Below are 22,550 nucleotides of genomic sequence, written 5' to 3' on the forward strand. Positions count from 1 at the left end.
GGCCCAGTCTGTTGTGATTGGTCCACTATGCTCTGATTGGTCAGATGGCCCAGTCTGTTGTGATTGGTCTACTCTGCTCTGATTGGCCCAGTCTGTTGTGATTGGTCTACTCTGCTCTGATTGGCCCAGTCTGTTGTGATTGGTCTACTCTGCTCTGATTGGCCCAGTCTGTTGTGATTGGTCTACTCTGCTCTGATTGGCCCAGTCTGTTGTGATTGGTCTACTCTGCTCTAATTGGCCCAGTCTGTTGTGATTTGTCTACTCTGCTCTAATAGTCTGTTGTGATTGGTCTACTCTGCTCTAATTGGCCCAGTCTGTTGTGATTGGTCTACTCTGCTCTGATTGGCCCAGTCTGTTGTGATTGGTCTACTCTGCTCTAATTGGCCCAGTCTGTTGTGATTGGTCTACTCTGCTCTAATTGGCCCAGTCTCTTGTGATTGGTCTACTATGCTCTGATTGGCCAGATGGCCCAGTCTGTTGTGATTGGTCTACTATGCTCTGATTGGCCAGATGGCCCAGTCTGTTGTGATTGGTCTACTCTGCTCTGATTGGCCCAGTCTGTTGTGATTGGTCTACTCTGCTCTGATTGGCCCAGTCTGTTGTGATTGGTCTACTCTGCTCTGATTGGCCCAGTCTGTTGTGATTGGTCTACTCTGCTCTGATTGGCCCAGTCTGTTGTGATTGGTCTACTCTGCTCTAATTGGCCCAGTCTGTTGTGATTTGTCTACTCTGCTCTAATAGTCTGTTGTGATTGGTCTACTCTGCTCTAATTGGCCCAGTCTGTTGTGATTGGTCTACTCTGCTCTGATTGGCCCAGTCTGTTGTGATTGGTCTACTCTGCTCTAATTGGCCCAGTCTGTTGTGATTGGTCTACTCTGCTCTAATTGGCCCAGTCTGTTGTGATTGGTCTACTCTGCTCTGATTGGCCAGACGGCCCAGTCTCTTGTGATTGGTCTACTATGCTCTGATTGGCCAGATGGCCCAGTCTGTTGTGATTGGTCTACTATGCTCTGATTGGCCAGATGGCCCAGTCTGTTGTGATTGGTCTACTCTGCTCTGATTGGTCAGACGGTCCAGTCTGTTGTGATTGGTCTACTATGCTCTGATTGGCCAGACGGTCCAGTCTGTTGTGATTGGTCTACTAAGCTCTGATTGGCCAGATGGCCCAGTCTCTTGTGATTGGTCTACTCTGCTCTGATTGGTCAGACGGTCCAGTCTGTTGTGATTGGTCTACTATGCTCTGATTGGCCAGACGGTCCAGTCTGTTGTGATTGGTCTACTATGCTCTGATTGGCCAGATGGCCCAGTCTCTTGTGATTGGTCTACTCTGCTCTGATTGGTCAGACGGTCCAGTCTGTTGTGATTGGTCTACTATGCTCTGATTGGTCAGACGGCCCAGTCTGTTGTGATTGGTCTACTCTGCTCTGATTGGCCAGACGGCCCAGTCTCTTGTGATTGGTCTACCGCGTACAGCGCTTGTCAGAAACAAAACACCCATTACTATAACTGAACTTCAGCTCTGGAGTCTTCCTCAGTCCTCAGTGATTGTACACACAGTAAAGACAGTAACGATGACGTTGATTTTACCAGACTAATCCGAGCTCGCGTCCAATGATGAAACATTGGAAGAACTAATTATGACGACTTGAGCAGGACGTTTCTCAGTGATATGCTACTCAGTTTGAGGTACATTATGAGATGTTTCAGCCGTAATTCCTCATCAACCGCATTAACAAGAGTATGTCCATCAACAAACCCATGTGTATATTTCTAATTTATTGCGGTGCACATGCGGGAACTGTATCAATAACAGTGCATACGTTAGCAGAGCACTAACGTAAATGACTGAATTACTTTAATGTAACATTAAAGTTTGTGTACCTTCCCCAGCTTCCTAGGTTGTCTATGAAAGCATGTAGACTACATTTTTATGTGAAGGACTGGGTCGTTTTTGCCGTGAAAATCAATAGGATGTGACGTTTACAAGCACTCCAGAGAGCCTCTCTTCCGTTCACAATGTTCAGGATGATGCTGAAAGAGCCGTTCTGTACTGTAATGTCAATATGTCATGCAAAAAAAAAGGGATTCATTCAAACTATAGTCTCACATAGCCAGATCTAGTCTGTAGTCTCAAATATACTTTATAATCAAACTAAAATAACAGTGTAATTTTAAAAAACCTCATCTGTCGACATGATTCAAATATTTCCACATTGTTATGATCAGATGCTTTCTGAACTGCTGTTTACTCACCGCTGACATTTTTGTTGTTTATTTTGTTAATGAGAGGCAAGAGCAGCACATTTACATATTCATCTAAACCAGGGGTCTCAAACTCAACTTAACTGGGGGCCGCTGGAGGTAGAGTCTGGGTCAGGCGGGGCCGCATCAAGTATTCCACAAAAAAATAGTATTCAAGTATTCCAAAAAAGGAGCACAACTGATCCAATCTTCTCAATATTTATTATTAACGTTTCTTCTGAACTGTTCCTCTGAATTTGAACATTCCTTTCTGTACATGATTGGTTCTTTATGAGCTGTCCTTCTGACAGTTGAAGTTCATTTTACAAACTTTCTTTGTCTATAACACATATTTGTGATATTTATATTTGCTTATGTCCTTTTTATTTTCTTTATACAACACATTAATGATATTGAATGTTTTTTTGTTTTTTTTGAAGGCACATTTCCTTTTATTATACTTAGAAAAACAATTATTGCTTTTGAAATACAAATATTTGCAGTCATGTCTGCCCGTCTTATTGAATTCTTTCACATGTATAGTGTCTCAAATTACTGACTGCACAAATCAAAGCAAACCTTCTTATGAACCTGTTGGACACATATTACAAGCTCAAAATGATTATTCTCACATTGTTTTAGGGCAGGGTCTCTCTCCAACACGTCGCTCGCGAGCTGCCAGTAGCTCGTGGTCTGATTGGTGGTAGCTCGCCAAGGGGCCTGTTCACATATCGCGCTCACATATTTTGCGCGCTCAAGTTCGTTATTTCAAATGTAGGCGCGCGGCAAGCGCGCTCATAATTTAAGCGACGCGCTCATTTTTTCCAGGCGCAATATGTTTGTACTTCGCGGTTGTCTATGACAACTATTGACAACAAACCCACCGTGTCACGAGACTATCTATGGTAGCCCTTTAAGGGATAAAAAAAAAATTATTTTTTTTAAAACGCGGCACACGCAACGACGGGCCGCACTAACATTAAACTTTAATGTCAAGTAGGGGGCCACAAAATATCACCCTGCGGGCCGCAAATGGCCCGCGGGCCGCGAGTTTGAGACCACTGATCTAAACGTCGCTCTCAGTTGTGTGTGTGGCAGCTGGATGTTCGCTAACAGTATATCACAGGAAAGGTATTTCCAAATAATTTTTTACTTCTAAGCGACGAACGAAAAAGACCTCCGCCGTGAGCATATCAGCGTATTGAATCACGTTCAGTCTCTCATGCACGAGCAATAAGTTGGTGGCTGCAGTCAAAGTCCTTTTAGGCACTGTCCTTTTTAGACTCCAGTGGGGCTCGACAGCCTTAGTCAAACGGGTTGGCGGGTATGGTTGGTAGGGGTGTGCCAAAAAATCGATTCACAGAAGAATGTAGATTCTCATTTGCAACGATTCAGAATCGATCTGAAATGTCCAAGAATCGATTTAATAAATAAATAAAATCAGCTGGCTGTTCGCCTCCATTTTTGTAACTATAGCCTATACGGGACGTCCGGACGTCATGCACGCAGCCGGTTTTTGAACGTGAGCGGCAAATCAGAGGAAGCAAATATGGATGCTTTTATAGAGCTTCTGATGCTTCTAAATATGATGCTTCTACATTCATTCTGCCGTGGCCGGCCGCCACACCTAAAATAATCCCGCCACGGCTGCAGCTTCTCAGTGAGGTCCGATATTAATGTGCATACTATTGTGTTATTGTTAAGCTAAAGGCATAAAAAACATTGTAAAGCACCATAAAGTGTTCGCACTATATTCCAAGACTTCTAAAGTCATTCAATAGCATAATGTGAGGTAAAAATGAATATTTAAGTCGTTAAAGTTAATGGAAACTCATCTCTCCTCAGTCATTCTCCATTCAGCATTCAAACAGTGCGTCGCGTTATAGCGTTTTTTAAATCATAATCCTTTCTCCCGGGTGTCTGTTAGATTACAGCACTGGAGAGCGCTATGAATTGTTCTTCATCCGCACTGTAACTGAAATTTAAAACTGTTTAAAGAAAATGCTCAATAAACTGTTGCAAATATATAATACATTTAAGCATAGATAGACAGATATAATCTCTTCGCTTTGTGCTTTGAACTTTTCAATCCGGAGCGCTGCGCGCTGTGACTTCGCGTTGCTTCAAGTGCATCATTCTGCGCACGGGATGCGCATAATCGCTTTGCCGCTCTTATTCGAGCCTTTCATGTTATAATGTTACTTAGGGGAGGTTTAAACACCTGGGGTAAGGGGGCGTGGCCAATGGCAATATCACTCATGGGCCACGCCCCCTCCCCCTGGCGAAATGGGCCTGCCACCACAGCTGGAAAAAATCCTAGAGGAAACACTGGTCTCCGTTTGTCATTCTGTATAGCAAAGCAGATGAGAGTAGATCATGATCAGAAACCCGATTAGAAATCATTATGGATAAAATCGAATCGTTTTAAATCGAAAATCTTTTTGAATCGAAAATCGATTTTGAATCGAATCGTGGCCTCAAGAATCGGAATCGAATTGAATCGTGAGATGGTAAAAGATTCCCACCCCTAATGGTCGGGTTGCGGAAAGATTGTGAGATTGTGGTTAGGTCTCAGCAGCAGGAGGGATGTAAAAGGTCAGTAAGCTGGGCTGAGTTGAGTGGGGGACGGAGGGGGGTGACTCTGGGACGCCAGAGTCACTGTCGAGCCCTCTTGAGGTGTCGTGGGCTAGTCGACGAAACACTGAGGACGGAAGGTGCCCACTTGAAGACCCTAGAGATGTCCCCTACTCTGCTCAATCCAGACGGTTGTCGTGCTGGTCCTGTAGTTGCAGCCGTCGCGTGTGCTAACGCGCCAAGTACACTGCAGCCGTTAACGCCGGACAGAAGGGGAGTCACACCACCATATGGAAAGAAGCGTAAATGGATGGAGAAGCATTGTTTACTGTAAAGCTACGTCTTAGTGTTGCTTATCTTGGCGAAAGCCGAGTACAATTCACCATGAAGTTTTAACATCTACTCTCGTGTAATGGAAATCATAAGGTAACATATTTGTGGTCGATATAAAAAGCTTTAACTACCTTGGTAGTGCCTTCGCGTTGTTATCACCCTCTTCCATGTGGTTTCCATCTGATCTTGCACACAACACAACTCGCTGTCGCCAAATCGTCTCCGCTGTCACAAGCCTCAACATGCGCATGCGTCAGTGGAACCAGACGATAGGCTTAAATGTTTCCCGGCTTGACTGTTAAAAGCAGACGATTGGCTTTCCAGCGGGAGGGGCGGGACATGTGCATACAACCGTCATCTTTGGCGTTACGGGTTTTCCCTATATAGTTGTATTGAGGATTGAGGAAGTGGCATGTCTCTATATAAATTGTCTCTGCTGCAGTTCACATACCGGCCACCGGTGTCGCTAATAACAAGGGTTTCTGAATTCTACATATAGCTCCTTTAAGATGTGTTTTCTTTGAGCATGGTAAAATGTAATTTATTCCTGTGATCAAAGCTGAATTTTCAGCATCATTACTCCAGTCTTCAGAGTCACATGATCCTTCAGAAACAGAACTTTGAAAAGAATGAGAATGAGTAAATAAGAAAATATTCGTTTTTGAGTGCACTGTCCCTTTAAGGAAGTTTGACTGTAAATTAGATTTGAGAGTTACAGCAGAAGGGAAGATTGTGAGAAGAGCTCAGATTGATTTTTTGCAATGCAATTTCATTTTAATTATCCTTAAAATGAAGAATCCAGATACTTTTGGAGGCCACTGTGAAACACAAAACTAGTAAGCCGTGGAGCAGGTGGTCACTGCGCAAATGAAGAAGTGAACTCCAGTGACATGAGGACAGTCTGTCAGACAGCTCTCAACATTTCCAGTAACAAGCACAGCGATGGAGAGAAAGAGAGGACGAGGAGTTACAGAGACACATAGAGATGGTTTCATGAAGCCGAAGTGTGGGAGACTAAACATGCTGAGAAACATCTCCAGGGACAGAAACGAGAGAGAGAGAATAGAGGAAGTGAGGAAAGACAGGAAGCCTTGCAGAGGAGGAGAAGTGCATCTTCAGCTGTCAGAATAATGGAGATCAGACCCAGAAAGTTTCAGGATGAGATCCGGTTGCTTATGATAGTGGCAGGGCAGATTTTGAGAAGGAAATGTTGGACAAATGTCACACTGAATCACTCCAGAACCTGATCTTATGCCAAAAGAATCATGTTAGTTCACAGTGTATTAACTAATGTGAACAAATACAACTTTTGCTTTTAATTATGTATTAGTATAGCAATGCTAAAATTAAGAAATATATATTATATATATATATAATTTTATCAATCAATGTTATTTGTTATTTATTATATTATATATAATATTATATATATTTAGCATTATATAAATAATATTTAGACTTATATAAGACTATATAATCTATCTATTTATTTTATATTATAAATATATAATAGACTTACATTCAATGCTAATTTATATATCATTAATAAAAGTATATATTTTATTTATTTATTTTATTAAATATTATAGACTAATTTAAGACTTGTATTAATATAAGGAAATAGTTATTGTATTATTAATTTAGAATTAATTTAATCAAAATTAAGTTAAGTTTTATTTCACCCAGCTCAAATAAAATTTCATTTGAAATGTTCATTCAATTAATTGAGTCAGCTTTGGTTAAATTCAACACAATTAAAAAGGTTAGTTTGCCCAAAAACTTACTCACCAATGTCATTCCAAACCTCTTTGACTTCATTTCTGGTGTGAAACATTAAATAATTGTTTTTTAAATATTCAGAAAAAAATGCTCCAGTATTTTTTGTGCAATGAAAGTCAATATGTGGGTGAGCAGACTCTTTCACATAACATCTCAGCTCCACTGAACCGAACCTCAAACTCATCTCAGTTCGACTCAGTTAAAGAGTAGGCGACTATTAACCGTTAAAATAACCTCTCAATGATCGCATGTCATTTGACTGAAATGTGTCTGAATGGGATTGTCATTATTAGTGCAGTGATGCTGTCATACTGTATTGAAGTGGCTGATGAATGATGACACACCGCAGCCGTGGCGAATTGTGCTTGTGTCTAAAACAGGCCTAAAGTGACGGATAAGATGAGGTGGGATGTGTGAAATCAGGGGTCCTAATGCCAGCTGCCCACTGAGGTGCCAGAAGATAAAGCTGCCCTTCATTAAAACAGGATGACGGAAGTTTTCAGTCAGATACACACGCAAACAAACATGACACAGAGATGAAAAGCGCTATGAAAATGATTATTATGGAGGACCGAGTCATTAGAGTACATTGAGTATCACGTGTTTCCTCCAGAGCTTCAGAAGAAGGGCATATTTCTAACAAAAGTGAGGGGGCACTTGTAGCCGTTTTGAACGCACTTTCATTGTTAGGTGTAATTTCCTCATAATCTTCACCTGGGCCGGTTTCACAAAGATAGACTTTGACTATAGCTTAGATATAGTAGATAGTCAGACTTCAGATAGACATCTAAATCAGACCGTTGCACAAAGCACTTAAGACTCTGACTATCTTAAGTAGGACTACACTGCAATGCATTCTGGGTAAAATAAAACACTTTTCAAAACAAAAAACATGGCCGATCGAGTAAGCGCATTCAACCGCTCGGTGCAGTTTACCCCAGTGGGAAATATGTGTTTGTTGGAGGAGTATAACAGTTACATGGACATTTTACTTGGGAAATTTAGCGGAGAATGTAGTAGCAAGAAGAAATGTTTAATTTGGAAAAAGATTGCTCAACAGTTAACAGCGTTAATCCGACCGCTGAGCGGAGCGTTAAAGACGTACAGAAAAGATACAAAAACATGATACAAGATGCCAAAAAGGAAGTATTTCAGAGAAAATATACAAAAACGGGAGGAGGACCCCAAGAGAAACTTAAAGACACTGAAATGGTGAATATATATGGTGGACAGTCGCCGATGTTTTCTTTCGGCAGTTTGTAGTGTAACTGATTGTTACTGCTGGTTGCCAAGGTAACAGAGTCTAATAGATCTAAGTTAGCCTGGGGGAAAGGTGGTCTAAAGGTGGTCTTAAAGGAGAAACTTTTTGGTCTTAATTGACCCTTCGCTAAGCCACGCCCGAAAACCGCCACTGGCCAATCATGGCTTAGCAACCGTAACTAGGCGCGGGAGGTCTGGCAAGCTTTCGAGTGAGGGAAACATGCCGACGCGTTGTGCGTATGGATTGTGCAAATCTGATACCCGGGATTCTAAAAGTTTGGACGGTGGGGTGGCATTTTTTCTCTTCCCGAAACCTAAAAGCCAAAGGGGAGAAATCCCGGGCGTGGATCAAGCAGTGTGGGAGACCCATTCACAACTAAATGTCGACAGGATTAACAAAACAAAAAAAACGCCTATTGCTTGGAAAATAATGGCGGTTCTTTGTTCATATTTCATAATGCATATATTTGAACGTAAAATAAGACGATTAAAGGCAAGACGGAGGCTCACTGACATACTTTAAAATATATTTCAGCATTTTGTTAATCGACCGCCTATAACGTTACGTTACCCCTGTAACATTACCCCAATCCGATCGCGGCTCTCCCGGTGTTAGATTGATGGATAAACTGTTTGATTTGTAATTATTAGATTATTTTCACATTTCACTTACTCTGCTGTGCATGCACTGTAAACCCTAACGCTCAAAATACTTAATTGGTTTGAGTAGGAAAAACTTAAATTACACTAATTAGTTCAGTCAAATTAACTTTTATGAGTATTTAGCACTTTCTTTTTCTTTCAAGTTCACAGAATGGATATATTTTAAGTAAACTGAACTATTTCATTGTTTTGAGTTTTATGAAATTATTTCTTTTAATTTAGACGAACTTAAGTTTAACTGAAACGGCTGGGATGTATATTTCCCAGCATGCTTTGCCGATGGCACTCGAAAGGGAGAGTAAATGCTAAAATTAAGTGTAATACAATGTTTTTTTGTGCAAGATTAATGTTAAGCGGGTGATTTAGTAATGATTAATGTTTCGTTATGCTAATTTAGAAGAATTTCTGTTAATGTTATTTTTAGGATAGTTACCATCATGGTGACAAGTGGTGCATGAGCTTGATTTGAGAGCAAATAAAACCTTTATATTGCTGCAAGTGTTGCTGTATAGCATACTATTGTTAAGAAGTTAACAAAATAGTATGTTAGCAAACTAGCTTGTTAAAGCTAGCTAAGTTTATACTAATAAAAGTGTTCACATTGAGATTCCATGAAATTTTAAGTTAAATGTATGAATTAGTGTACTCAAACATTTCAAGTTAAGAACAATTCAAATGTACAAATACAAAATAAAAATATGTCAGTTCTGCTTACTTAAACTTTGAATTTCTTTACTTAAAAAATTTGAGGCAATTTATTGCCTTAAATTTTTTGAGTTGTGCCAACTTATTCGGGTTTACAGCTGTTCAATTTGTGTGTTTCCCATGTGAATGGTCTGCTAAGGAGGCGGCTGCTGCTTGCGCTGGGACCTAACGTTATAGGCTTTAGCTTCAATTTTGATGAAATTATTCTCTAATCGGTTGCATATTATGTCGTGGATATATCCCTCGAATGCATACTGCTGTCCCTTTTTGTCTTGCTCTCTCAGATATTTCATCTGTTCGCCAAAAATGACTAATTATCTCCTTGGGAATGTCTGACACCGGTGCATTCACACTGTAATAGACGTGGCAGCGGGCGGGGAGGGCGGGGCTTAGCGAAGGGTCAATTAAGTCCGTCTTTATTTTTGTGAAACAGTCTAGCAAATTTTAGACTTGTCTAACACTATAGACCGGTCTAAAATAGCTTTGAAACCGGCTCCTGGGGATGTTCCCATGACAACGCAACACGGTGTCTATCAGCTGATTGGCTGTTCTCATGACAGAAATTTCTTACTGTTGCAAATAAATAGACATTTATATTTTCAAACAAGTTTTTAAAACATGCATTATTTATACAGGTGAAACTCGAAAAACTAGAATATCGTGCAAAATTTCATTTATTTCAGTAATTCAACTTAAAATGTGAAACTAATATATTATATAGACTCTCCTTACATGCAAAGTGTGATATCTCAAGGCTTTTTTGTTATAATTTTGATGATTATGGCTTATGAAAACCCCAAATTCAAAATTATAATATTGTGAAAAGGTTTTCATAAGCTGAAAGTCATAATCATCAAAATTATAAGGCTTGAAATATCTCACTTTGCATGTAATGAGTCTATAATATATTAGTTTCACATTGTAAGTTGAATTACTGAAATAAATGAACTTTTGCACGATATTCTAGTTCCCTTTCGAGGGAACTTAACACTGCGTCGAGAATCGACTCTTTGGGGACGCTCCCTTAGCGTGCGCCTCTGAAGTATGAATGAAACTATTCCAATCCTGATTGGTGTTGCGTCATGACGTAACATGTGACGGCATAACCGGATGCATAAAAGCTACGCCGGAACAAACACAAACTAGCTTTCGCTCTTCAGCAAGCGCTCTGTGTTGAAACTGTGTGTCTTATTTGGTGTTGTTTGTCACATATATTGTATATTATGGCCAGCGAACAATTCAAAGCTTGTGTGCCTCCCTGCCCTCGTTTTATCACGGGTGGGGACACACATGCTTTGTGTGTGAGTTGTTTGGGAGCGCAGCATGCACGGGCAGCTCTCGAGGGAGCTGCTTGTGTAGACTGTGAAGCACTTCCCATTAGAGTGCTGCGCTCCCGGCTGGCGTGCTTTGATGAGCACGGTCAGGCTCGCGTTCCCCATGGTTCTGGTCCCGCGTCCGTTGAGGCGGCGCGGCGATTGAGATCGTGGGGTTCGCAGCGGGATCTTGTGGATGAGATTGAGACTGCTGAGGCACCTTCTCACTCTTCATCCGAGGATCTCGTAGCCTCTGAGAGTGGTGCAGGAGCCCGCATCGCGGCTTCTCCTGCCCATGATCAGGTCCCGATGCTTGAGCTCTCTGCTTCCGAGGAAGTAGATGTGCTCAGCATCGATGCGGATGACCGTGATCTAGGCGCGCCAGTTCACGGCCAAGGTTATGAGGAGCTGGTGGAGGTTGTGACTCGTGCTGTGGCCAGACTTAACATCAGCTGGCCACATGATGAGCAGGGAACGCAAGTGAGAAGCAAGCTTGATGAGCGTTTCCTGCAGCACAGATCGCAACCTCAGCGCCGGGGTTTGCCGTTTTTCCCCGATCTCCACAAAGAGATTTCGAGATCGTGGGATAAACCGCACTCATCCCGTGTCTCCAATCCCAGTATGGTGGATTACAGCAATGTTATGGGGGCACGGGATATGGGTTATGGGAAGATGCCTAAGGTGGAAGAGGCTTTAGCGGGTTATCTTTCTCCTGAGTCGGCATCTTCCCTAAAAACCCCGGCGTTGCCTAGTAAGCCCTGCAGAGATACATCTGCATTAATAGGCAGGGCTTACATGGCGGCAGGTCGGGCTGGTTCATGTCTGCACTCTATGGCACTCTTGCAGGCATACCAGGCCGACCTCCTGAAAGATTTGGATGAGGGGGAGGGGCCAACTCCTGAAGATATTGCGGAGTTAAGGAGAGCCACAGATCTGTCTCTTCGGGCCACAAAAGAGACGGCCCGCGCTATTGGCCGCTCTATGGCAGCTATGGTGGCCACGGAGAGACATCTGTGGCTGAATTTATCTGGCATGAAAGAGAAGGATAGATCCTTTCTGCTGGATGCGCCGCTTTCGCCTTCTGGCCTGTTCGGCGACGCCGTTACATCGGTCGTCGACAGGTTTCAGGAGGCGAAGAAACAATCTGCGGCGTTCCAGCAGTACCTCCCCCGTAAGGCGAAATCCAAATCGAGTAGGGTGGGGCCAAAAGATCAGCCCCAGCCATCAGCCGGCTCCTCACACCGAGCAGAGCAGAGAGAGAGCGTTTCCTCTAGAGCCCCTCCTCCTGGAGCTTGGCAACAGAGGAAACACTCTCAAAAGTCGAAGTCCTCCAGCCAGAAGGGCGACCTGAGGGACGTCATTCAGGCTAGGAGGGCTTCGGGGAAGAGGTCCTAACCGAAGTGGTAGGACCTCTGAGGGCTGTCCCCTCCGCTGTAGGGCAACCGAGGTTGTTCTCACAGCGGAGCCCTCTAGGAAACGATGTATGTTGCCCGCCGTCCACGACGCTTCGGGCCGCATCTCTTTCCAGCGAAAATATTTTAATAAAGAAAAAGCATCAATTATGGTCACAAAAGCCGGATCGACTACACCCTGCCGGTATTCCGCTTCAGGGAGTCGAGAAAGATGCTCGAAAAACACCAGAGGCCAGTCTCGAGAGGCTGGTACCCCTAGTAGATTTTGTAGAGGCATGGTATCATCTTCCCAACATATCTGCATGGGTCCTGCATATAATAAAATCAGGGTACAGACTGCAGTTCGCGCGCTGCCCCCCCAGGTTTTCAGGGGTAGTGCAGACTACAGTGGTTCCAGAGCAGGCTCAGGTGATGGAACAGGAGGTACAGACTCTGCTGCTAAAGGAAGCCATAGAACGTGTTCTTCCTTTGGACAGGGAGTCCGGGTTTTACAGCCGGTACTTTATAGTTCCAAAGAAGGATGGGGGGTTAAGGCCAATTTTAGATCTCAGGGTTTTGAACCGGTCTCTGAGGAGGTTCAGGTTCAAAATGCTAACCATTCCTGCAATCGTGAGTCAGATCAGGTCCGAGGACTGGTTTGTCACGATAGATCTAAAAGACGCTTATTTTCACATCTCCATCCTTCCATGTCACAGGAGATACCTGAGGTTCGCTTTCGGGGGCGAAGCTTACCAATATCGGGTTCTTCCGTTCGGCCTAGCTCTCTCTCCCCGCACATTTACCAAATGTATGGATGTAGCCCTTGCTCCACTGAGACTTCAAGGCATTCGTATATTGAATTATCTCGACGACTGGCTCATTCTGGCTCAGTCTCGGGAGATGGCAGTTCGGCATCGAGATGTCGTCCTTGGCCACATTCAGAAATTGGGGTTGAGACTCAATACAAAGAAAAGTGTGCTAGAACCATCCCAGTGCACGATGTTTTTGGGAGTCGTGTGGAACTCGATTACGATGCAGGCACGAATGTCTCCCGCACGTATCGAGTCAATTCTGGGGATGGTATCCAGGTTGAAGCTAGGCCAAGCCATCACTGTAAAGCAATTTCAAAGAATGCTGGGCCTCATGGCAGCGGCATCCAACATCATTCCTTTGGGCCTTCTACATATGAGGCCCCTTCAGTGGTGGTTAAAAACCAAGGGGTTTTCTCCCAAGGGAAATCCGTTTCGTATGATCAGAGTAACGCGCAGATGCCTTCGTTCTCTACAAATATGGAAGAAACCTTGGTTTCTGTCCCAAGGGCCAGTGTTGGGAGTGTCTTGTCGCCGGAAAACCGTTTCGACAGACGCCTCCCTCACTGGCTGGGGCGCGGTCATGGACGGCCGCTTTGCCAGGGGTCTGTGGCAGGACCATCATCATTCTTGGCATATAAATTGCCTGGAGATGATGGCTGTGTTCAGGGCTCTGAGGAGCTTCCTCCCAGACATCAAAGGTCACCATGTATTAGTACGATCAGACAATACGTCAGTGGTAGCCTATCTGAACCGACAAGGGGGACTCAGATCGCGCCCTCTGTGCAGACTGGCGCATCAGATTATTCTTTGGTCCCAGGGGAAAATACTGTCTATCAGAGCAATGTATATTCCGGGGGTTCAGAATCAGGGAGCAGACATCCTGTCGAGGCAGGGGCTGAGGCCCGGGGAATGGAGACTTCACCCAGAGGTGGTGAAGTTAATATGGGAGAGGTTTGGACCGATGGAAGTGGACCTGTTTGCGTCTCGAGAGACGTCCCACTGTCCACTTTGGTTCTCCCTCTCACATCCAGCCCCACTGGGGTTGGATGCCATGGTACAGGCCTGGCCGAGGCTTCGCCTGTACGCTTTTCCCCCGATCGCTCTGCTTCCGGGAGTCCTGGAGAGGGTCCGTCAGGAGGGCATCAGTTTACTTCTGGTTGCCCCAAGGTGGCCGACCCGAGTATGGTTTTCAGACATAATATCACTCCTGATAGCTCCGCCATGGCAGATTCCTCTGAGGAGGGATCTGTTGTCTCAAGCGGAGGGCACAGTCTTCCACCCTCACCCAGAGCTGTGGAAGCTGTGGGTCTGGCCTCTGAGGGGGTTCAGTACCTAGATGCTGGTCTATCAGCCGGAGTGGTTGAAACCATACTTAGTTCTAGGGCTCCATCTACTAGGAGATTATATGGCCTCAAGTGGAATATTTTTTCCGCTTGGTGTAGAGAACAGGAGTTAGATCCAGTTAACTGCCCAGTGGCTTCAGTTCTGGAGTTTCTTCAAAATCGTTTCTCTGCGGGTCTCTCCCCTTCCACACTTAAGGTGTACGTGGCTGCCATTGCGGCTTTCCATGCACCTTTGAGTGAGGGGCCTCTGGGGAGGCACCAGTTGGTCATTCGGTTTCTCCGTGGTACTCGGAGGATGAGACCGACAACCAGGTCCAGGGTTCCTACCTGGGACCTGGCAATAGTTCTTGAAGGGTTATCCCTGGCCCCCTTCGAACCTTTGCAGTCGGCTTCGCCTAAGGACTTGACGCTAAAAGTGGTATTTCTCTTGGCTATTACCTCACTTAAGAGGGTGGGAGATCTCCAAGCCCTGGCAGTGACACCAGCTTGCTTGGAGTTTGCCCCTGGCAGAGTAAAAGCTTTTTTGCACCCGAGTCCGGGCTATGTGCCTAAAGTTCCATCTAGTACGGCTCGGTCTACAGTCCTTCAGGCATTCCATCCTCCACCTCATGTGTCGGCAGAAGAAGAGAAGCTTCATTTGCTCTGCCCCGTCAGAGCTTTGAGCGTGTACCTTGAGAGGTCCTCTTCTTGGAGAAGGTCGGACCAATTATTAGTGTGTTTTGGGTCACCTAAGAAGGGGCTCCCAGCATCCAAGCAGACTATTAGTAATTGGATTGTTCAAGCTATTACTGAGGCTTACAAGGTGCGCAACTTGCCTTCACCTTTAGCCGTGAGGGCTCATTCAACTAGAGGCATGGCTTCCTCTAGGGCCCTTCTTTCGGGAGTACCCCTACAGGAGATCTGTGAGGCAGCCGGTTGGGCTACTCCACATACTTTTATTAGGTTCTACAGTCTCCACCTTCCTAGTACGCCTGGTGCACACGTGCTTAGTCCTCGCTGAGTGCCTAGACAGTTTCACTCCGGGACAGGCCTATTCGGTGCGTGGCCTAGTGGGCACTCGTTCCCCAAAGAGTCGATTCTCGACGCAGTGTTAAGTTCCCTCGAAAGGGAACGTCTCGGGTTATGACTATAACCCTTGTTCCCTGAGAAGGGAACGAGACACTGCGTCGTTCTGCCACGCCCCTTAAGGCCTGAGAGCGGCTTGCTTCATCGCTAGGCTAGTTTGTGTTTGTTCCGGCGTAGCTTTTATGCATCCGGTTATGCCGTCACATGTTACGTCATGACGCAACACCAATCAGGATTGGAATAGTTTCATTCATACTTCAGAGGCGCACGCTAAGGGAGCGTCCCCAAAGAGTCGATTCTCGACGCAGTGTCTCGTTCCCTTCTCAGGGAACAAGGGTTATAGTCATAACCCGAGACGTTTTCGAGTTTCCTCTGTACGTCTATGTGTGAGTGTTATTCTCTAATCTGCATTACCCAGCTATCTAACGCATTTCTTTAAGAAACTTATTTAAACATGGCATGACAAAAATATGTGAAATATGTCACAAACAAAACAAAACGGCTCGAATTGCTCTGTTTGTAAGTTAACTCTAACTCTCGCGCCATCTAGCTTTAAAATGAATCGCGAGTATTCGTTGGGTCACATGACCATAAATGACCAAATTAATTCCTTGAAGTGATCATCGCAATTTTCCTTTCGCTAACGTCCTTGTGGAAGGGTCCTTCGTTAAGGGATCCAGTTGTTCACTTTCGTTTGGCACACCCCTTCAAAAAAGGTTCAAGATTCGCCCGAAATCTCAACCGTATCAAGACCAATCAAGAGATCTCAAAGTGAACTTAAAGGGATAGTTCACCCCAAAAATGCTGTAGTAATTACAGTAATTACGTCTTCGGGACACAAATTAAGATATTTTTTGTTTTAGTTTTATACAGAAAACCCTTTTAAGTTGTTAATTATAGTAAAATAAAAATATAATAAAATTATATACAACGAATATTATATTACACGTCTTGTAATTTACAAGATGCAATATTTATTATATTGTTGATTATATTTTTATATTTTACGTATAATAAAAACACACATGTTGCAAACTATATAAAATATAATAAATAAACAACGACAAAATAAAATGCATTTAGTATTTTTATTATACTTTATTTTACTTTATATTATATTTTATTTAATTGTACATTGAACAATATAACGTGCACTTTCACAATAATTTACTACAAAATTTCATGGTATCTCGTTAAATATACATTTATTAGGGTTGTAACGATACCCTCATGTCACGATTCAATACATATCACGATACTGAACTATGTTATTGCGATATTATTGCGATAAAAGGTTAACAATTTTTTTTTTACTGAAAATACACAATTATTTTACACAACGTAGGCCACTTTTTACTGGTAACATCAGACATTTGGCATTATTGGGACACACAAATATTCCCCCATTGCATTATTATACATTATATTCAACATTATATATAGCCTAGTAGTTTAATGTAGTACTGACACTAAAACTTTTTTCTCACACAGTAATTTTCATTTTGGATGAACTATACACAATACATAAGTCACAATCCACGATACATATTGTTGCCGTTCTGTATTGCGATATATTGAGACATGATATATTGTTACACCGCTAACATTTATATATAAATTATGTATAGAACAAACATATAATATAAAAATATAAACATATATAATTACAATGTAATATCACAATGGGTCACACTTTATTCCAGGGTCCAATTCTCACTATTAACCAACTATTAACTACAACTTTTGCCTCAATAAACTCCTAATTACTGTTTATTAATAGAGTTAGTAAGGTAGTTGTTAAGTTTAGGTGTAGATTTCTGAATGTAGAATATGGTCATGAATATTAAGACATTAATATGTGCTTTATAAGTACTAATAAACAGCCAATATCTAGTAATATGCATGATAATAAGACACTAGTTAATAGTGAGAATTGGACCCTAAACTAAAGTGTTAACTAATAATGTTTTATGCTGTTTTTATGAGTAAAAAGTAATTTACAGTGGAAAAAAACAACTAAAAATGTCTCCATATAACTTCAAACTTAAATAAAGGACCTCATACTATGACAGTGTTTTTATCTCTCCCTTTCTCTACACACAAATCGAGACTGTAATACTGCATCAGTGAAGTGGAGGAGTGGTGTAAAGCTGTGCTCAGTGAGACTAAGAGCTCTCCACATGCAGAAACACAGCTGGATAAGAGCAGTTTCATATCGTCGAGCTTCAACTAAACACACGACTCGCATCCAGGGGAACTTTCTGAAACCATACCAGGAACCGACTAAAACTTCAGCCGGGACTCGCTGAAAATCTTCCCCTCCACCCAATTCTCTTTTCCATTTTCACATTTACGTTTAAAGTCGGCATGAAACGGAAGTTGAGATTGTCGTTTTTTCCCTGTTGTGACGTATATCCGAGTGAAACGGCTTCTGAAATTAGAAAAAAAATGTAGGGCGGGGCTTGATTTTGTCCTTCGGGAATTGATTGGATCGTTGGAGGTTGGGCGTTGCACACAAAATGGAGGCAGATTTGAATGTATCTTCTCTGAGAGGCGGTGCACCGATAGCCGCACCCTCATCGGCTCTGGCCGCACCCTTTCGCCATTGCACGTGACCGAAAGAGAAGAGAGGGCGTTTCGAGGGGGGAGGGAAGGGTAATGTATTTGATTAAAGATTATAAGGGTACATGAATTTTAAAAAAATAATGAAGTGCACAGATAAATCATTTATAATAAACACTACAATATTACATATAAAAAGAAGATTTGTCAAATTTGATTTCATGCCGACTTTAAAGGGATAGTTCAAGCAAAAATGGAAAGTTACCTTTTACTCACCCTCATGTTGTTCAACCCCGTAAGACTTTCGTTCATCTTCGAAACACAAATGAAGATATTTGTGATTAAATCTGAGAGCTGGATCACTCCTCCATAGGCTTCTAAGGGATTGAAACTTGCCCGCCCAGAAAAGTTATTAAAGACATCGTTAAAATAGTCCGAGTGACTACAGTGGCTCAACCTTAAGCCAATAGTGAGCCAGCGTGTGACGTACAACCCAGAAGCGCTGCGCTGTTACACTTGGGTTGAGCCACTGTAGTCACTCGGACTATTTTAACGATGTCTTTAATAACTTTTGTGCCGGCCAGTTTCGATCCCTTAAGGAGGCTATGGAGGAGTGATTCAGCTCTCAGATTTAATAAAAAATATCTTCATTTGTGTCCCGAAGACGAACGAAAGTCTTACGGGGTTAAACAACATGAGGGAGAGTAATTACTGACAGAGTTTACATTTTTGGGGTGAACTATCCCTTTAAAGGGATAGTTCACTTTAAAATTAATTTTTGATATGTTTTAGGTTACCTCAAGGGCATCCAAGATGTAGGTGTCTTTGTTTCCGCAGTAGTTTCAATTTTGATATTTTTAGGTCAAACCGTTCTTGTCTGTCAGTCATATAATGCAGGTCTATGGTCACCACCTCAAAGAGCATGCACAGAGAAGTCCAAATTAAACATGATTTAATGACTCGTAAATGTAAGTACACATTGATGGCCTAAGACACGAAACGAGCGGTTTGTGTGAGAAAACGAACAGTATTTATATCGTTTTTACCTTTTGTAAACATAGCCACGTCCAAGTGATCTGAGGGCGCCGGCGATTCGGTCTTTTCCGGAAAGCGGCGGCAGTGATCTCTCGCGCGTGTACGTCACTCATTGTTTACACAGAGATTTCGGACGTTTTACCTTTCACTGTGAAGATCTAAACATATTTAGATATACAGGAAATCGCAATGGAAGACGATTTCGGAAAGAAATTAGAAAAAAAGAGAGATTTTACGTCCGAAATCTCTGTGTAAACAATGAGTGACGTACACGCGTGCCATCAGAGTACTTGGACGTGACTGTGATTACAAGAGGTAAAAACGATATAAATACTGTTCGTTTTCTCACACAAACCGCTCGTTTCGTGTCTTAGGCCATCAATGTGTGCTTACATTTACGAGTCATTAAATCATGTTTAATTTGGACTTCTCTGTGAATGTTCTTTGAGGTGGTGACCATAGACCTGCATTCAGACTAGGGGTGTGTCGGTTTCAGAATTGGTGATGACGGTTATGCCGTGAGTCAAATGTGACGGTTCATAACATAATAATAACTTGAATAACTGTTCGTCTGTTATAGGACAACTTAGTTTGAATAAACAAGCAGACACTGATTAGCTACTGGCTCTACGTTTATTTAACATGAACAGCAAGACAACTAGAAGTGAATGTGCTTTCCATTAAATGTATCACACAGTAGGCCTACACAAATCCTTAACTAACAAAACAAACAAATGTTGCAATGAACGTGCTTTTTTTTTTTTTATAATAAGTCACACACAGTAACAAAACCTTAACGAAAAAACTTTGGAATGAACTTTGCAATTTAGACGCGCAAACTGCGTGCCGGTGCGGTGAGACGTGCATGCTCGGGCAGATTCGGCTTGAAGTCTACGATTCGGACGCGGCGCCGCGCGCGCTGTTACAAAAAAAAAGCCGTGCACACAGCCCATAGATATTAACACACAGCCAAGCCAAATGGGGTCTTGCCGGTCTTGCGCACCGAACGCGTCATTTTTGCCGCGCGCACCTTCGCGATCGTGCGGACGCGTCGAATATAAACAAGGCTTTACTCCGTGTCAGCGCGCGCTCTGATCGGTAAAGGTGCACAGACCTCTCCCGAATCATCTCCAGCAGTAACAGCCTCCGTTTCCCTCTTAAGCTGATATTAGTATTTAAACATTCTCTATGATAAAAAATGTTTGTAAAAAATATTTTAATAGCACGGTTTTGGCGGTTATAGTTCTAATGACGGTGTTCAACTATAACCGTCGGTCTCACGGTTATATAATAACCGTCACACCCCTAATTCAGACCAATCAGAGCAGAGGAAGCTAACGGAAAGGCGGGGTTTAGAGAGAAGCTGAAGTTGCAATGTGTATTATGAGAAAATTAAAGTTTTTTTTTTACCTTTTTGTAAACCTACCATGAGACTCCAAAACAAAACGAGTAACCTGTAAAATAACATATTAGGGGCACTTTAAATTACACGCATTCTCTAAGATTTTAACTTATAATCATTGGCATTGCAAGTGCCATTATGCTTGCTAATCTGTGAGAACAAAATTGGATATAAAAAAAAAAAGAGAGAGACAGTGAAGGACGGTTCGCACCAAAAAACTAATAATGGTGAGGGCGTTACGCATGTAGGCTATATCAGTGACAAACAGGATATATATATAGTGTTCACAATGAGCGATTATGACATGACAGCACAAATGACATCATTCTAATAGACTGGTTATTATAGCACTGGAAAAACAAGATGAGTTTCATCCATCAGTCAAAGTGCTGCGAAACAAAGCCATTGCAAGTGTGAACAGACTGCTTGCATGTGTGTATGTGTGTGTGTGTGTGTGTGTGTGTGTGTTCACCCAGGAGGCTCACCACCACACTTTTCACACTGCCACCCCCGCAGCCAAAGATGCTCAGAGCTGTGGTGGTTTTTCTGTCTAACTACCACCAGGCAACAAACCTACTGTACATACTAAAAAAAAGGGAAGATTTCCAAACCAAAATGTGTAAATATAAACATCTATAATGGACAATATACAACTGAATAGTACAATAGTACAACTGAGGTGGAGATCGACTTACCTTAAGAAATCTGACTCATTTCAGAGATCAAAAAGCAAGTGGACTGAGAAACAACATCTGATCCCGACTGTATCAAATGATAATAACTATCGATTATATGAACATACTGTACATCTGCATCAAATATCATCTTATAACTTTACAGGCTGTATTGAATGAAAAATCTACCAAAACAAGTCAGTTGGACTAAAAACACATAATGCTTTGGATGTGAATTTAGACATCATGGGTTCAGATGTACTTCAAAAGTACCACAATACAGTGATGGCATCAGGTAGTAATACCATGGTACTGAATGGATACCATATCTCTATACCATGGTACCAATAAGTTGCTTCAAAGTATAACAATGTATTGCCATTGAACACATAAAAAAAGCATGGTAATACTTTTAAGTAGCCTACTTTTGCTTGTCTATCTATTTATTATTTAAAAATATCGTGAAAGGATCTTGTGACACTGATGGGATCATATAGTAATGTGATATTTTAACATATAGTGTACCATGGTACTGAATAATCATATTTATATACAGTACCAAAGTGATTCAAAGATGATCATGGTACTACCAATATACACATGGCACTTTTTGTTAGTCTATCTATCTATCTATCTATCTATCTATCTATCTATCTATCTATCTATCTATCTATCTATCTATCTATCCTGAAAGTACCGTGGTGCTATTTCATGTGGTAATACCATGGTACTGAATGATGAACATGGTAATCCAAAATACAAGACTAGATAGCCTACACTTCAAATAATAACACGAAACATAGTTGGCTATATTTAAACAAGGTATTAGCAATGGTGCATGTTCAAAACACGGCAATGTCATGAAGGAAAATACTCTATATGAATGAGTAACTTTACCTTCTCCGTTAATAGTTCTCCACCTTCGCGTCCATCATCATCATCAGGTTGGTGATTTCAGGCGCGCTTTCGGTTGAATATCGTTTGATCGGTTCAGCAGGACCGGGACTCGTGGTGATGTGCTTGATCTGATGAGGTGATCCTTGTTCATGTGATATGATGAGTTTGATATCATTAAATGATCCTCCGTGTTCATCACATTCTGATTCACGCGCACTGGAGCTCCTCGCGCAACTTTCCCCACGCGACACAAACTCTTCTGTGCGCAGACACACAGACTGAAAATAGTATCCTAGCCAAGTCAAGTCAAAATAAAATAATGATATAAAATATTTTTGTACAAAAATATTAAAAAAAAATAAAAAAAAATAAAAGAAATCATCTCCTAAACTGTTTTGCCATTGCCATTCTTTGCCGCGGTTATCAAACAGTAGGCTAAAATAAAATTATTGAGACATGTATATAAAAGGAAGGAACACGTGAACATACAAACACTTAAAT

At 42.2% G+C, this 22,550-nt stretch overlaps 1 protein-coding gene across 1 annotated transcript in view; it reads right to left on the reverse strand.

Annotated features, from left to right (window-relative positions):
* The window catches only part of rin1b (Ras and Rab interactor 1b), a 44,037-nt gene extending 21,731 nt beyond the window's left edge, over positions 1–22,306 (reverse strand). Inside the window, exon 1 of the mRNA XM_056246444.1 lies at positions 22,050–22,306. The gene's annotated coding sequence lies outside the window, so the exon portion shown is untranslated. The remainder of the gene's footprint in view (positions 1–22,049) is intronic.
* Between the last annotated feature and the right edge of the window lie 244 nt (positions 22,307–22,550).

The sequence above is a fragment of the Rhinichthys klamathensis genome, unplaced genomic scaffold (assembly GCF_029890125.1).
Source record: "Rhinichthys klamathensis goyatoka isolate OS25496 unplaced genomic scaffold, OSU_Roscu_1.1 h1tg000039l_1, whole genome shotgun sequence".
NCBI classification, from domain to species: domain Eukaryota; kingdom Metazoa; phylum Chordata; class Actinopteri; order Cypriniformes; family Leuciscidae; genus Rhinichthys; species Rhinichthys klamathensis.